We start from the raw sequence: 18,085 nt of genomic DNA, 5'->3' as shown, positions 1-18,085 counted from the left end.
TTTTCTGCTGGGAGGTCTTTTCTGATGTCATCAGAGGTGCTACTTAGAGCAGAGAAATAAGATCATTACCTATAACAAGTCACTGAAACCACTATGAATATAATATTTGACACATTTATTCCTATTGTGAATTATTTATGCAGCAGTCCAGAAATCTTACAACACTAACACTATTTGAAGCCATCCACTTGTAGATTACTATGTAAGCTAATTTCGTGAGTATTTTTGCATGCTATTCACTACTGGTCTTGCTGATTGCTAAGATGCTGTATCTGCCAGCTCATGATTACCTTTCTGGGAAAAAAACACCCCAAACATTTCGAAAGCAATGAAAGATGAAGAGTTTCCAACGTTACTCTGATCTACTAACACACTAAGAGGTTTTGACACTGTGAGAGAAAATTTTGGAGTTGAGTAATAACTACAATTGCTAATGTTCATTAAACATGTTGAATGAATAAGAAAAAATATTGCCGAAAGTTCTACAATTGTCAAAACTTCCCTAAATTCCGAATAAGCGGCAGAAAAAAATTATGTCCTTACATCACTACTATTTCCCCACTCTTCTGTGGATCATATTAATTTGCTTTAGGAATTGTATCAGTGATGAACTGTACTGATGCAGTGCTTAATACTAGGTTTTGATTGAACCAGGTTTAGTAGGAGATTTAATGACCAAGATGGTTTTAAGAAAAAAAATCTCTTAAGAACTAAATTCATATTAACAAAAACTTCTTATAGCAGGCAGGATTATGATTAGCCAAATCTAAATTAAAACCTGGTGTCCCTTTTTCATACCAGTACCAATGTTTTTAATTTATTTCTTTGGAAGGATTATGTCAGATATCAAACAAAATTAGATTAGACACATTTTTCCTGCACACAGATATAAGATGATAATAACTTTGGTAAAAATCATCTTCAACAGACGTATCTTCTGGGACACAGGAGAGCTCAAGAGTGGTGGGGGGCTCCCCATGGTAGGGATTGGCAGCTGGATATATCCCACTGCCCCAGCGAGGAGCAGGTCAGGCGGGAGCACTGGAGCTTGCAACTATCTTTCAGATGATTATTTAAGTGCTGTGCATTTCCAGGGGGCTATTTCAGGGGATGTAGATCTGGAGCATGCACAGGGAACTGGGTGCACAGCACAAGAGACTTGAGACTGGCAGAGTAGATTCAGGTTTGTCATGAGGAGCCCTGGAGGCCAGGTGGGCTAGGGAAATGATGGTCACCATGTACAAGAAAGTACTCTGCTGACACGTCTGCATGCTTTCTCTTCAGAGACTTCTCTTAAAGGGTATTTTAATCAGTCATAACATGTTCCTCTACAGATACTAAATACAAAGTGCCAGAGCTGGGAAAAAAATGGTCTAACAATGTCTTTTTACTCTACTTCAGCTGATTTTTCTTGTTTTGGTTTCCGTTCAGGTGTGAAAATAAAGCCAATATGCTGACATTTTTATGACACTGCATTCCTATAATAAGTAAAAAGTCACACTAATACAATAATTTCATTTTCCAGTTCACTGGCCCGTAAAGTGGCTTATTGCAATTGGGTATTTAATACAAATACAGAAATGTTTTACTTTGATATATTTTAATTCTATCAAGAGTTGTGGTGACGTTTTAACAGTAAGAAGTAGCAAATGGGTTGTTTGGACTATTCATTTCCCTTCCAGATCAGCATTAAAATCCAGCTGAGATGAGAACACATAATATTTAAAATAGTTTTTATCCAGGATCTGAAGGACAATAATGTACAGAAAGCTTTATTTAGAAAACGCTTGCTCTTTGGAAAGCTTAGGAGATACCACTGTCTCTGGATATAGATGCTGAGTGGCCACACAGGGCGGGCAGAGGCCCTTCTTCTGCAGTTCAGCTTGGGGAGCTGCTCTGCTCTGCCCACACTGAGCTGCTTCTGCCCCGGGGACCAGCGGAACAGTCACTAATGTGATTGTTGCACACCCCCTGTGGTCCCCAGACATTCCAGCCCCTCCTGACGTGTCCCCTCTCTCTCTGCCTAGCTATCCTTTTAGCAAAGTAGGAACAATTTCAGTAGTCAGAACTAGCAAAAGGACAGGAGAGAATACAATTTTTATAGAACAATTGGCTCAGAAATCCTGGACTCTCACATGTTCAGAAGCGATACATGGAAACTCTTGAACATTACTGCACATGCGGTCCATTCCTTCTCCCCTACTCCCCAGGTATTTAGCTCTCCTTGAACCCAAAAGTTTCTCTTAAATTTTGTGAAAGTAACACTTTTCACAGCTAAGTATGAAATGCAGGTGTTTCCAAACTCATTGGCATGCCAGCTTTTGCAACTATAAAGCCCCAAGACAAGTCACTTGGTAGTTTTTGCTTTTCCCCTTCTCATACAATTTTCTGGCTATGAACAACCATTACAATGAAACAGTAATCCCATCTTAACTGCCCCTGGAAGCTAGTCCTATTTTCTTGAATCTGGGCGGAGAGAAGTTTGAAAGGTTGTGAGAGGCTATGGGTTTGAACTGCGTAAGAACCTAGGAAGAACCACTCTTCTGTAATGCTGAGCAACCACCGTAACAAAGCGGTGGGTGCTGTTATGAAAGGGATCACACTGCTGCTTGTGAGGGGCTCGTGTTGCTGGCAAAGTGCACAGTATGTAGTGAGCATCTAGCAGAATGGTTTCCGTTGAGGAAACTTAGGCTGAAGAATGTCTTGATTCCTCCTCAGGATGTGACAGATGGGACAAAAACCTGTGCACACCAATAATGCTATGTGTACTCAGAGACATAAATCTCCAGTTACGAGTTAACAACTTCAAAAGACAGATGTTCTTGAGAGATATACTCTGTGCAAAAACTAGGGTGAAACAAAGATCTAGAACTTCTGTGCCGAATCTGAGGGGGCTTCTATTTTGACTCTGAAGAAAATATTTTTCATAATCTCATTTTAACTAATATTTTTCCTAAGACTTTCTGCTGCTGATGTTATAAAGCAATACATCTAGCTTTACAGAAATTAGCATATCCTGTTTCATATAATTTAGTCAGTATTTGTCATATAAGCCAGGCCACAGGAATGGAAAAGTCTTACCTTATATTTTAAGAATTTATTTAACCTGAAAATAGTTTATATTCTTTAGTTTACTTTGTATTCATGTTTGTTGCAATAGGTAATTTGTCAGTCCAAAATGGAATTGGATCATGTGATTGAAGCATGAATGATCATTTTTCCTGGGGTAATAGGCTTCTCTTGGTGAAAGAAATTATTATTATTACTAAATTATTATTAGTTCATATGGCAAAAAATTTCAAATGAGAGTAAATAAAAATATCTTCAAAGAAGACTCTAACTAACCTTGGTTCTATAGTGCAAAAAATCTAAGATCTGACTTGTCAGAAGATCTTTCAGCACAATAAGTAATCTGGGTATTTTCAACCAGATAAATCTGAAGTAATTTTTTTCCAAGAACAGAAAATTTTTAAACATGGCTCTAATATTCAACTCGGCCAGGCAGAACTGCAGTAACATATAAAATTTCTGTGGCATTCTGTGGGAAGGAGGAAGAGAATGACATGTTGATGATTTTCACAAATTCATATTATATTGCTTCTTTATTTGCCTGCTTGCTTTTTATTCTTTTTTTCTTTCAAAACTGTATCAGGTATGATCCACAGAGAAAGAAACTCACCACAGATGTAGTCCCTCAGTCATAACTTTTCAGTCAGGAGATGTCCTTGCCTTCTCTTCTAGTATCTCACCTAATCCTTCGTCTTGCGCAGTCAACCCTCATTACTCCTGCTGGCAATGGGATCCTTTGATAAGGAGGATGCCCTGCCTTTACCAAATGGAAATTAGACTATAAAAATAGCCTGCAGAATCATTCAGGTTGTAAAGGAATGATCCTTTTCTTAAATGAGGCATACTTATTTCTTTCCCCTGACCTTCCCCTTACAAAAGTAAGTAAATGAAAAGCTGTGATGTTTCACTTTGGACACAAAAACAACAACAACAAATCAAACAAGAAGAAAAACAAGGAAAAAGAATTATTTTCCTGTGTCATGTCAATTTGGTTCTCACTTGTTCTGTTACTTTTTTTGTGGAGAAGTTTTTATTTTGGATTTTTATCCTTTTCATCTGATAGTGACACAGTTAGGTGGCTGTTCTTCACTTGAAATGACTTGGATTTTCCATGTTGTCTTATTTGAATCTCATTGTAATTAGCAAATTTACCCTTTTTTATGCATCTTTCATCTCTTTAAATCTATTTATGCCATGAAAGAATAGAATTTAATCCTCAGAATAAAGTATACAATGATTCTCCTGAAAAAACCCCAACCAATCAACAAAAAGAAGAAGGAAAAGGGCAAAAAAAAATGTAGTGCAAAATCTGCAAGCATATTAAAAAGATATTTTGAGTGCTCTTTGTTTTTCTTAATGCTTATTTATGCATTTGTGGGATGGGATGCCTTTATTTCTTCATTTTCAGCGCTGTCATCAGTCTATTCTCACTAAACAGGTAACTTTTATCACTTCCAGTGAATTCAAAAGTAACAGCATCTTTGCCTGTCATTTCTCACAGAAAGAGATACACTCGACCTTCTTCCACTTGCGTCATCTGTGAGTCACAGCACTTACAACGCAACTTGCCTTTCTTCTCGGTGAAATAATCTAGTCATACAACACACAGGAAACTACTGGTACTTGAACTGGTCATCAGGTAAAGTTTGTCCCATGATGACCTCTCTGTCTCCCAGCTAGACCATATTTCCCAGAAATAAGAAAAAACCCAAACCAAACAAATGATGTAGTCCTGTCCCACCTGTTTCTGTGGAATAGCTCTCCGCTTTAGCTGTTACTGAATGTTGCACTGGAAAGACACCTGTTTCGCCTGATACAATGAGACATCTAGACAGATAGCCATCCCTTGCTGAACATGTTGCCATGTTCTTGCTCATATTTGTCCAAAACTAGTACCAGTTCAAAACTCACATATTTTTTCAGTCTATGCAGCTGACATTGTACTAGTGATTATGTGAATCTCCAGCTTAAGATAATAACCTAGGTTAAGAAGCCTGGAAGGATCTTTTTGAAAATAAGTGCCTTCAGAAGTTCTGAAATGAGTGCATAAAGTTAGCTATAAAAAATTCATGAGACAAAAAGTCCTCTGAAAAGCTGAAAAATATCAGTCTGTGTTTACAGACCATACTCCAGAATTTCAAAAAGGAAAGTGAAGATCAGTTGTGCTAGGAACTACTCTTCCATGTTTCAATGTTGCATTTTCATTATCTTCAAGTACAGACATGCAAGACAAGCATGTGTGTCCTAATGTGGTTTTGGAAGAGTGAAAAGTCCCAGTGGAGGAGAAGTTCAGGGTGGATACTGTTGCTAGCTTCTCAAATTCCTGGATTATGCTACTTCTAGTTGTTACACATATGTGGATCAGAGATCAGAGCTTACCCATTGTGAAAAGCTATTTTACATCCATATAAAAGACCTTATTTCACAAATGAACAAGCCAAAGGTTTAGCTTATTTGAATATCTGAATGAGATCCAAAACAGATTTAATTGAATATTCATTTCACGCAGCTTTAGCCAACTAAGTTGCTTAAATGAATTGATCCCTTGAATAACACTCTATGTATATGGATACTTAATGAATGCACTGACAGAAGACTTCAGCAGTGTCCTGCATAAAATGGCAACAGAGTGATGAAAGACTAATTTGTACCCTAACACGCAACAGTTTTACAATACAGTATGAGGATTGTGGAAGTAATACATGACACTTATCTTTTACAAGCTGTCAACTTGTCTTCTGTCTACTGAGGCATCAAGCCTTGCCATGCCCATATTGAGCATAGGCATGCCATAGAGATTCACTTCTTTTCAGGTGCACTCTAATTTTCTCAGTGGGATTTAAGAACAGCTTCTCATTCCCTGTCAGCATACTTCTGAGCTTCTTTCTTCATCCAGATATTTGCAGTCCCCACCATGGAGCAGTGCAGCAGTGTCCCAGCCAAAGAGATATTTGCAAGGGAATGCATGAAAACTCATTTCTGAAATTTTCTGCTATCATGGCTTTTGAGCATCTTCTTTTGCTTTTTTAGGTTAATTACTCTTCTCAGATGATTAAGATGAGAGTAAATAAAGACCTTAATCTTCCTTAGCCTTGTGAGAGAAAACAAAGGGGATGTACTTCATAGTAGTGGTGTTCTTCATACCATGTGATTCTCACCTTTTTGTGCTTACTACAAAATCTACATGGCATAAGACACAGTGTACTTCCACTATGAGTGAGTGGCAAAACCCAAATATTTCTCATTAACCTATGTAGTGGGTTGACCTTGGCCAGCTGCCAGACACTGGCTGTCAGAGACTGAAAACAGTTCGTGCCTCAAACACTGATATAAAGTTTTGCTCATTATAAAGAAGCTACAGCCAAAGAAGCTTCCCTGAAGAGTGGGACTTTGAACTGAAAGTCAGACTGCTGGTTAGATAAAGGGAAACCCATTGTTCAGTCCTCTCAGGCTGAGGGAAAGGTTTGCATCCACAAAAGGCCAAAGCCACCAGCTGCAACTATCCCCAGGTGAGTTTGGGGTGGGGGAGAGCACCGCTCACAGAAGCCAGGTTTACACAGACTGCCCCCAACCGAGGGGGGAGGAGGAGGTTTTGGGTGCATGGTGCAACCTCTGGTGAGAGGCACTAAACACCCATCCTCTGATTACACAAACTGGCCCGGCTGTGGAACCCCCAACCCCACAGGGCACATCCACGGGACTTTACTCATGTGAGAGGCTCGGCCCCCCAGGGCTGCAGGTGGTACAACAGACCCAGAGTCTGCCGTGAGAGACTGACCCCACCCCAGGGGGACACGGCCGGACATGCCCACCCAGCCTGAGCATGTACACCCGTGGGACTCTGTGCCTTCTGGGGGACCTTCACCACCCAGAGGACCAGCTGGAGAGGATCAACGGGACATTGTTGGGATCCAGGGAGTGGTGATATTTTCCTTATTCTGTCTCTGTCACTCTGTCTGTCCCTCCCACCTATCTTCTACTTCTTTCTTCCTTCCTTTCTTTCTCTCTCTCTCTCATATTTACCATCAAATAAACCCTTACTATTGTCACTGGCATATGGTCTCATTTGCACCTTATTTCAGGCAGAGGCATTTCTAAGAACCTTAAAACTGGATCATAACACTGACCTAGCTGCTCTGTCACTGCTACTCCTCCAGCAGGGCAGAGGAAGAATGTAAGATAAAAAAGCTCATGAGGCAAGGTAAATACAAGAAGATTATTTGCCAATTACCACCACAGGAAAAAGAAATTCAAGCTGTGGAAAATTAATTTAATTTATTGCTAATTAAAATAGTTTTGGATAGTGAGAAACTAAGACAAATTAAAACCACCCTCCACACATACTTTCCCTGGCTTTTTTTCCCCAGGCTCAACTTCACTCCCTCAGTCACAACTCCTCTACCTCTTGTACTACCCTGGGAGGCCAGGAAGATGGGGAATGGAGTTTTGGGGTCAGAGTCTTCTCTGCAGCTGCTTCCTCCACCTGCTCCAGTGTGGAGTTCCCCATGGGCTACAGGGCTACACACTGTTCTGCTCCAGAACAGTCCTCTCTGTGTCCTGCAGTGGGACCTGGACAGAAGGACCTCTTCCTCTAGCTTCTTCTTCACTGACCTTGTTGTTTACAGGGTTGATCGTTCTGTATTTATTTTTTTCCTCCCTCCTCACTTTGATGGCTAGAATTTTGCCCTTTCTTAAACACATTTTCACAAAAGTGCTGCTTCCCCATGCTATGAGGCTGATGGCCTCAGCTGTGTCTTGCATAGGTTTATTTTGGAGCTGGCTGGAACAGGTTGTGTCCAGCATGGGTCCCTGGCCTCTTGTCAGAGAGGCCACCCCTGCAGTCCCCCACTACCAGCACCTGGATGCAGACACCCACATCATCCTGACTTTCTGTCTGTTGCATGCTGTTCTACTTTCAGATGTAACAGCAGTCTCTTTTTGGGAGAGTGTTGGTATACTCCAGGACACTGTGTCTTTCTAAAACACAGGAACATGCTTGTGAGTACTCAGAAATGCTAACTGTAAAAATAGAGATTTTTTTTTGGTACAATTGTATAAAAAATAAACATATAAAAATAGACATAAATAGAACATGAACCCTGGAAAAATGTGGCTAAATGAGCCTGAGGTTCATATATTTCATAGCTGTAGAAAGAACCAGCAGAGTGAGCAAAAACTTTCATTGGCTAACCGAGGTTCAGAATTTCAAGCAGCTCCTGTGTATCTTTTATTGTTTCTCCTGTTAGGTTTTGTGCATTTACTGTAAATATAAAATTCCAGATTTAAAAATAAGTGTCTGTTTTTTCAGTTTTTCTTTTAACCTCCTTTCTTTTTAATTCCTTGATAACAACACTGCTCCTTTGTAAATTCATGCTGACTACTCCCATCCATTTTCTTATCCTTCATGTGTTAAGAAAAGATTCTCAGGGCTATATGCCCCTTCACTTCCTCAGGAGTTGGTGTGAAGTTGGCCAGTCTTTCAGTCTATTTTAATTCCTGCAGGCATGATTCTGCTCCGCTGGATTCCCACAGTGAGAAGAAAAACCCTGTCCTATTGTATACTCCACTGGTGAAAGAAATAGAAAACTTTGGGTCCTCTAACTGGATCCATTTGGATTCATTTCTACAGATCAGTACAGTTTAGGGCAAGGACACTCAGAAATAAATTAATCATGATGATCCTTCTTTTTCCATGAAGAAAATCTAGAAACTAGGGTGGAGAGTTTTTTGCTAGCTACCTGTTTTGTACCACACCTTCCCTGTTGCAGCCTGCTGTGTCCAAGCCGGAGGTTACCACTCAGCAGTTGGAACTTGACAGTTCTCAGCTCTGTGGGACATGAGTCCATGCATAAGCTGTCTTGGCTAAGATAAGGACTTTCTAATGCAGGTATCTTATGCAACAAGCCTCTTCTCTCTCTAGAAACAGCCTGCTCATGTGTTCTTTCATTCCTTCTCCTGAAATTGCAAGAGATAGACACTTCTCTCCTTTGAAAAAAAGAAATAAAGACAAAGACTGAAAAGAAACATAATCAATGTATACATTTTGTGCACTGAATTAAGACCATGCTGGGAATGCTATACACTACAAAATCTGGATAACACCAGATCCACATTGCTCTGGGAACTTGTTTGTCAGAAGCATTCAACAGTGAAAGAAAAACAGTGCAGATGTTTTAATTAAGTGGCATAAGACTTCAGCTTGCATTAGTCTTGATTTTAGCCTCTGGACATGGCTTTAAATCAGGCAAATACAAAAACCTATGGGTGTTCAACTAAGGCAAAAAATACACCTCCAAGTAGATTGCTTTCAATTTTCCCTCTCATCTGAACAGGCACAAAGCCAGAAAATGGCTGAAGAGCCACTGAACAAACTGCATTTAAACCACCAATTTTTCTGGAAACCAAATAGCTAATGAGAACATGAACAGAACCACAAAAGGGAGTTCAAGGGCTGAAGCATACCCCATTTCCCCATGCTCGTAAAACAAGAAACAAGTTTTTTTTCAATCATAAAACTGTCTCTCCAACTGAAAAAACATTAGAGGAACTATAACAAGAGAAATAGAAAATTCTGGGCAGATGAGAAATTGAAAATTAGGAAAATTATTTCAGTTGTTTTCTTAAAAATACTGAATCATTTGTGCAAGAAATGTATATAGAAATGTTAGTATTGGACTAATTTTCAGAGGTAAGAGTAAAGATAGTACATAATCTGTTTTACGTTATGTGGTTCCACTAACCTCACCTACAACTGAATCATTACAGAAAATATAAATGCCTTCTGAGATGGAAAATTTAGTCAAGGGTTTGACAAGATAAGAGATTTTCCTTTGTAAACACAATGTCTCTCAGAACCAAGGAGAAAAGATGAAATAAATGTTCTAGCTAAAAATAATGCCACTAAAATGTCCTATTCAAACAAATCAAGAACCCAAAAAGAAAAACATCAATGATACATTTTTTTCTGAAAAGCTGAAATAAAGAGAACATCTTTGAGTACAAATTTTAAGAATGACTGTACTGTGGTCATGTATATACAGTAAATATGTATTTGTGTAGGTATATATGCATGTATGTGTGGCTGAAAATAGTCAAAACTCATTTCTTGAGAAACAGAAATGTGTGTTAAATAAAAGTTTCTTCAGATTTTCTTCTTACTTTTGATGTTCAAAACCTGAAAATGACATTGACTGAGATAAGAAACCTGGTCTTAGAGAACTTCAGGCTCATCTCTAAAATGCAGATTTTATGTTTCATATATAAATGGTTACAGTTGGAAGGGACCCATGGATGTCACCTGGTACAGCCTCACTGCTCGCATATGATTACAATTAACAGGTTGCCCAGAGAGGTGGCAGAACTGCCATCCTTGGAGATATTCATCTGGATACAGTCCTGTGCCAGGACTCAGTCAATCTTACCATGAAAAAGTGTTATCTGACATTCAGACAGAATTACCTGCTTAGTTTTTTCCCCTTTGCCACTGGTCCTGTCACTGGAGCACCACTGAGAAAAGCCTGGCTCCTTCACCTTTGTCACCATCCCTTCAGGAGTGTATATGCAGTAGTTAGATCCCTTGGAGCAGTGCCAGTTCTCTCAGCTTTTCCTCATAGGAGAGATGCTCCCATGCATCATCATCTGTGTGGCCCCTTGCTGGGCTCTCAGTGTGTCCATGTGTCACCTGTACAGGAGAGCCCAGAAGTGGACAGAGCACTCCAGAGGGTAAGGATCCCCTCCCTTGACTTGATGGCAAGACTTTGCTTAATGCTTCTTGGGTTACTATTGGCATTTCTTGTGACAAGGGCCCATTTCTGGCTCATGTTCAACTTGATGTCCACCAGGGACCCCAGGCCATTTATGTAAATCTGCTTTCCAAATGAATGCCTGAGATTGTTCCTTCTCAAGTGCACGACTTAGCAGTTCCCATTGTTGAACTTCATGATGGTCTTGTTAGTCCATTTCTCTGCTATGCTGAGGTTATGATGAGCATCACAATCATCTGGTCACTACTCCCAGCTGGTGTCATCAGCAAGCTTGCTGGAGGTATATCCTGCCTCATCATCTAGATCATTAATAAAGCTATTGAACAGGGTTGGACCCAGTACTGACTGAAGTCCATCATTGGCTACAGGCCTCCAACTAAATTTCAGTAGTCCTTCTGGAATCAAACTGAGCTATAATTTTAACAGTATATAGCTCCTAATCACCTCTAGCCAAAATTCCACCTGGGAAGAGCAGTACTCAATATCTTGGGTGCCCTGACACTTGCTGCAATCCTTAGCCATGAGTCCAGTACTTATGACTCTCCTGAAATATATCAGCTTAAAGCTAAACCATGTCTACAAGAAAGCATAAGCTTTGAGAGGAAATTTCCCAAATTCATCTGAAAACATGAAGCAGGTTTTCCTCTATTTTATGCTTATCTAGAAAGGCCCTTATGTTTCTTCTAAGAAATGGCCTGGTAATTAGTATTCCCCTCACTTGGACAAAGAGAATGGTGGAAAAATAAGTTGCAGCTATCCCAGAATTCTCAGGAACCAGTTTGCCACTGGGGATCTGTGCTACTTGTCAAATCGGCCCTCCATCTCCCACTTCAAGGTGATTTTTAAAAATTTGTTCTGAACTTACCTACAGTACTGGACTGAACTGGAAAAAATAGCAGGGGAATAGTCACTTTGAGAATTACTCTGTACAATTCCCAGTTTGAGTTTGAGCTGCTTTGTTGCACTAGAGGTCAAACACACAAGCATCCAAAATAGCTAACAACTGAGTGTATTCTTGAAGAAATTTAAATGTTGACTTAAAATATCAAGTAGACAAATTGATATGTGCATGGATAGGCCAATATTGCCCAGTTTAAAGGCACAACACACAAAAAATATCTTAGCATATCATAGGACAGTTAGAGAAAGAGCCATTATGGACTGTGAGGTACAAATATACAAGATGGAAGAGGCTGAGAAGCCTGTAATAATCCTATAATGAGTGAAACCTTGTGTTTATGAGAGCTTTCAGCTCCACCACAGAGAACAGATACACCACATGGTTCTGTTGTGTCAGATTTTTGGTTCAGATTGTAGTCTCTTCACATTTTCCTGACTCATGGGGGCCTGTAAGTGATTCAGCAGACGTTTTATAACACTTAGAGAACAGAACACACTCAGCTTCTGCTTCATGAGAAATGTTCTGACATCCGTTCTTTTTACATCTTTTGCTCTTCTGGAAGATGTTGCTTTCCTCTTAGAAAAAGTTATTTGTTTTGAAGTATGTTCATGTCAATGGATAAAGCTTTCATCAGCTTTTTGAAACCACTCCATTCTAAGTATTTCCATAAAGCCTCAAGTTACCAGGTTCAAAGCTTCCTCCCCAGCTTCCTTTTCAGCCAGATACTGAGAGCCACTAATTAACTAGTACCAAGAGGAAAAAAATTCACTACCTGTTTTTTTTTGTTTCTCCCTTGTCTGTTTAGTGTGGTCATGCTAAGATTGTCTTTTGTTACTTATCTTTCTTATCTCCTCCCCTTGATAAAATAACTTGCTTCAATAATAGTTTTAGTATCCTATTACATTGATGAAGGAGGGAGGGAAAAACTTTGTGAAGTTTGTGTTGACATTAAATTTCATTGCCTCTCCATTTTTCAAGGATTTATCTGAGCTTGTTGATTCTGAATTTATGTTATTTGATTATGTAGCATCCCATGAAATAATAATTTTGTTGTATTTTATAGTGATTGATGCAGGTGTGTGCTTATTGGCAAGCAAAATCTTTGCCCAAAGGAAATTTCTGTCAAAATAGCCAAAGCACATTGATATTAATCTCCCTCTTATAGCTATTAAAAGGAGGGCAAGGTCGAAATATAAATCATACTAGAGTGGTGCCAGCAACTACCTAGAGTGGATGCCATCAACAGAATTTATTTCACACATCTCTCTCTCTTCCTTTGGAAAGAAAAACAAAACAAAACAAGCAGAAACCCAAGTGTGTCATTAACTGTACGTTGCTTCTGTGAGCAAATTCACTTACAAGCAGAAGTTTTCTCATAACAGGACTAAGCTTTTAACATTCCATTTGATGAAACAGTCCCAAAAGCCTGTAATACAAAAGCCTAACTTTTTTCCTGCAATATCTTGTGTAGAACAGAGCATGTATATACATAAAAGAACACAACTTTCAGCAGGTAATTAGCCTTTTAGCCCTTTCAGAATTTACTCCTAGCAATTATGAAATTAACACAATCACACAAAGTATTATTTACTTGTTTAAAAGAACAATTTTGTAATCAGGCAAGGGAGTATGTCCAGCTGGGTCCTCAGAAGGCATTGTCAAGAAACAGTAATGTAACAAAACACTTCTAAGGAATAAATTAACGCATTTCTAAATCCATTCAATTGCCATAATTTTCAGTTTGAGTACTGTTAACTTTAAGAGATAAAAATCCCGTCTGTGCACAGAGCCCCGATGTTCATTTTCCATTATTTCTAAAGAGCACATGTGTTAAATGAGTCAGACATAACAAGTCTACACAAACTTTTTCACGCATCCATAAAAAATTACCAAACGTCAGATATTTACCAAACATCTTTCATTTGCTATATTACTTATTTGATATTACTTAGCTAAAATCACACTAGTAAGGAGCTCAAAATAGGAAATGAAAATCTTCTTGAAGACAGGATTTTGTTTGCTTCTAGATGGTTCATTTATATCTATTTAAGAAATAAATATTCATAATTTTAAACTTACTAAAAGAAAGGCTTGAAATGCATTCCCTTATTGTAAATGTATTTGTACATGCATTTGATCTAAGAAGTAGCATACAGGAAGGATAGTAGCTCTTTCACTTCTTTAAAGAGGCTTTCAACTTTGGATTAATTCTTCAATTAGCCAGACAGACCAGTGCTGGTGATGCATTCATGTGAGTACCATGTGTAAGAGCAAGGTCTTGACTGAAGCTCCAATGTCTTCATCTGTGAGGTTTGTTTGTAGACTTTTTCTATAGCATTTGCAAAAATTGACTTTTCATCAATTAATGTTGATAGTGTTTATCCCTCACATTTTATTATCCTAGTTCTAGACAGTAACATTCTGTTTCCCATTTTGTAATAACTGTGCTTGACAATAACTCTGCTTGTAATAACTGTTTTCTTTCTGCTGCTTCTGCACAGAGTCTGCAGAAAAATTTTCTCTGCAATTGTGTCTCCAAGAAGATCAGCAAAAATTTCTGGTTGATATCTGTCTTGGAAGTTACAACTGCCAATAAAAATCTATAGCCAAGTGCTGTGGGTTAATCCTAGGCAGCAGTTAAGCTCCATACAGCCATTTGCTCACTTCACCCCTCAGTGGGATGGGGAAAGAATCAGAGGGGCAAAATTAAAAATGGTTTGAGATAAAGACAGTTTCATATGCAAATTAGATGGTGCATGTGAAAGCAAAGAAATTAATACTGCTTCCCATCAGCAGGCAGATATTTAGCCCTTTCTGGAAAGCAAGGCATCGCATGCAATGGCTATTTGGGAAGACAAATGCCTAACTCTGAACATCTACCTTTTCTTCTTGCTTACCCCCTTTTGTATTGATGAACGCAACATCGTTTGGTCTGGGATTTCCCTTTGGTCAGATGTCCCAGTTGTGTTCTCTAACAGCTTCTTGTGTACCCCAGACTAATCACTGGTGGAGCAATGATCTCAACACCCTGAACACTGCTTTGCTGTAAGTAAAACACTGGTGTGTTATCAAAACTGTTTTGGTCAAAAATTTAAAACATTAGCATCATAAGAGCTGCTATGAAGAAAACAAACTCAATTCCAGATAAAACAAAAAAAAAACCCTGAAAAAAACCCAGCTTCTGATTTTGAATAAATATTGCCTTTTATAAAAAAACCCTACAACCATCAAACCACAATGAACCAAACTCAAAGCACCCCAAATACCACTTGGAATATTGTTTCCCATACCTATATAAGATTTAAATATAAGTCCAAATTTTTTCTCTTCTTTATCTAAGAGAGAGATCTACTTCACCATGCTGATATGCTGCTCAGATGCCTGCTTACTACGTGAGACTTACTCTGCAGCCATATTCTACAATGTGGCTGAATGTGTTTCTCCCTCTAGGCTGAGTATGTAGGTTTGGGTCTTAATCTGTCATTTCAGTTTTCTGCAAGGTGCTGTAAATTGGGTAGGAGTTCTCTAAAACTGCGAGGGACTAAGCTTTAAAGGAAACAGTAAAAGAACAAATATAAGCATTTTATGAACATGGAATAGGAAACGTTTACAGACAAAATGGAATGAAAGGAGTTCAAACAGGACGTGCAAATGTGTGAAATGCCCACAACATAATCTTTGGAAGTGTGGACTAGTGAGACGATGTTCTGTTTCATATGTCTATGAAACAGAAGCAAGTGGTTTTGTTGTTGCCAGTGAAAGATGACTGTTTTGCCACACCTGTATTCAATGGGTACTATACTCAACATGAAGTCACTATTTCTGATGGTTTCGGTGTGCTTAGTTTGAAGTACCACAGTGCCTGAACTCGATGCCTTGCAGTGGTAGTGCAAGCTGGTTGGTTTGGATTTAGTGTCAGCGATGATGCTGATGTGGCTTGTGAACTTGAAAACCCTACTTAGAGATTCTTGATGATGTTTGTTTTCTTTTACTGCATGGATGAGAACTTGTTGTGTGTTTGTAAATTGCCTGCTACAGTAGAATGTTAGGCTCACACAACTCCTCTAGATTTCAAGAGCAAACTGGATTTTTGAAGAGCAGAATTATAGAAACTCTGATGTGTTTTCAAATAATTTCTTCCAATGAAGAAAATCTTATATTCAGGTTCTCTTGTTTTTATGTACAAGAGAAGGAAAGGCATTTCCAGGCAGTTTTGACTTTAAAGATTTACATTCCATATCCAATAAGGCTGTTGAATATATAATGAAGTACTTTTATTGGCAACGAAAGGTTGGTTGCTTGTTCCAACTACAATAATAAAGACTTCTGCTGACAGAAGCAAGCTGAATGCATTTTGGGTTCAAAAGCTTCCTATTTATAGTCTAGATGCAAAACCATCTCTATTCACTACAATGTCTCATTTGCAGGTTATCATTCTGCTTTCCTCTGAAAGCTAGTCAGCAGATGTTTCCTTCCATCTTGACTCATTGAATTAGTGATAGAAAAACATTTTGCATCCCAACTCTTCATAAGCAGATCTGGAAGACAGAACCAACTTGCTGAAAACACAGGTCAGTGTAAAGAGAAAATTCTCTTGAATATTAGTACAGCTATGATATTCAAATCCTTTAGGTTTTGAATCAAGTAAATTTCCAAACAGTTGCAGTAGCACTGCATTAATATTCCCTCCTTAGAAAAAAAATTAAATAAACAGATAAAAATGTAGTAAAAAAAGTAAACAAACCAAAATTAAATAATAATAATAATAAAATTGCCACAGGTCTTTAAATGAAAATTTGCTACAGCCTCACACCGCATCAGTGTTTTATTTCCCCATGTAAAGTGAAAGAATGACAAAAATACCAGTCTTTCAAACTTCTGAAACTGCTTTAAAGATGTTCTTTGACAGTGCAAGTAGTATTGATACCATTTGGTATCTTCTGTGGACATTTTTGCCAGTTTGATTCAGTGCTAGTGTTGAAGTTTGATTATCTAAAGCTGTCATATTTCAAGGTTACAAAACGCAAAGCTATTTCACAGAATTCAGCAATTCCATGGGAAGATACATCTTTTTATTTCATGTTAAGTGTTGTAGAAGAGGAAGTGATTTATCACTGGTATGTTGGCTTATACGTCAGCAAATTTGCTGGCTATTTTCTTCAAAATTCCAAAGTCTGTGAAAAATCATTTAACTTCATTCTGCTTATAAGACTGGTTAAGAGGGGGGGAAAAAAAGGGGCATGTTTGCATCTGCAGTTAAAAAGACACAGCAATTTCTAGGAAGATTTTTTCCTGGTCCTTTTTTGACCAGTGACGGCTATAATGTTCTTTAGGGATCACTAAGTACTGATCCAGTTGGTAGTGAACTGAACTCTTCTGAGCACTGGTTAATGAACAATTTCTTTTTATACATTCCTTATCAGTACTTCTTCAGTACTTTGTTTATCACATTAACAATAGCTCACTTCTCTCCTAAGCTTGCACAGACTGGGAGAAGCAGGCAATGGGTAAATTTATAGATGGCAACGCCTTATTAGCCTAGAATCAGGACTGACTCATTTTGAGAGATACTAGCATGAATGAATACCAAAGATTTGGGGAATCTGGGAATTTGGTCCAAGAGATTGTATAATATGGAAAAGATGTAAATGTTACTTTTTTTGAAAGTCTGTAGCTACTGCTTTGCTTTGAGATGGGTTAATTTCACATCTCAACAGAATTTTTGAACAGTAATGATCTTGAAGTACATGACATCGTTTTTCTGTGTTAATCGTGAATTAGAACTACTTTTGTTAAAACCCCATTAACTTAGAAGTTATTAAGCCATACACAGCCAAGTATTTTTGTCAATACTCATTTTCACACTTTATTATGGTCCATGCTAGACGCACAGAACAGGAAAATCCAAAGAAGTCAATGCTGACATTAAAGGATACCATCTTAAGCCACTCAGATAGTTAAAGAAACCCTTACATAACACAGCTCTAAACCACCTTGCACAGACTACGCAAAAAAGGTTCAAGTCAAAGGCAGCCTGCAATGCAGTAATTGTAAAATCCACAGAAGTCAGTGGAAAAACATTAATAGGCCTCTGTAAGAATACCAAGGCTTCACATTTACACTATTATCATCATCTTAAAGTGGAAATTAGGCCAAGAACAATACAAGTTCTTAGAAATCACCCTAATGTTAATGTCTTGCACATCCTTCCAGCACAGAGAATTCTTTATTAACACGTATTTAATACTAATTGCTAATAGACTGTATTCCCTTACAAAGTAACCTTGGAGACAGAACCTGCCTTCTTTCAGAACAAGCAGACAGAGCAAGACTTGTTTTCTTTAAGTAGATT

Source organism: Corvus moneduloides, chromosome Z (genome assembly GCF_009650955.1).
Source record: "Corvus moneduloides isolate bCorMon1 chromosome Z, bCorMon1.pri, whole genome shotgun sequence".
In the NCBI taxonomy this organism is placed as follows: domain Eukaryota; kingdom Metazoa; phylum Chordata; class Aves; order Passeriformes; family Corvidae; genus Corvus; species Corvus moneduloides.
Note: the sequence above shows the minus strand (reverse complement) of the source record.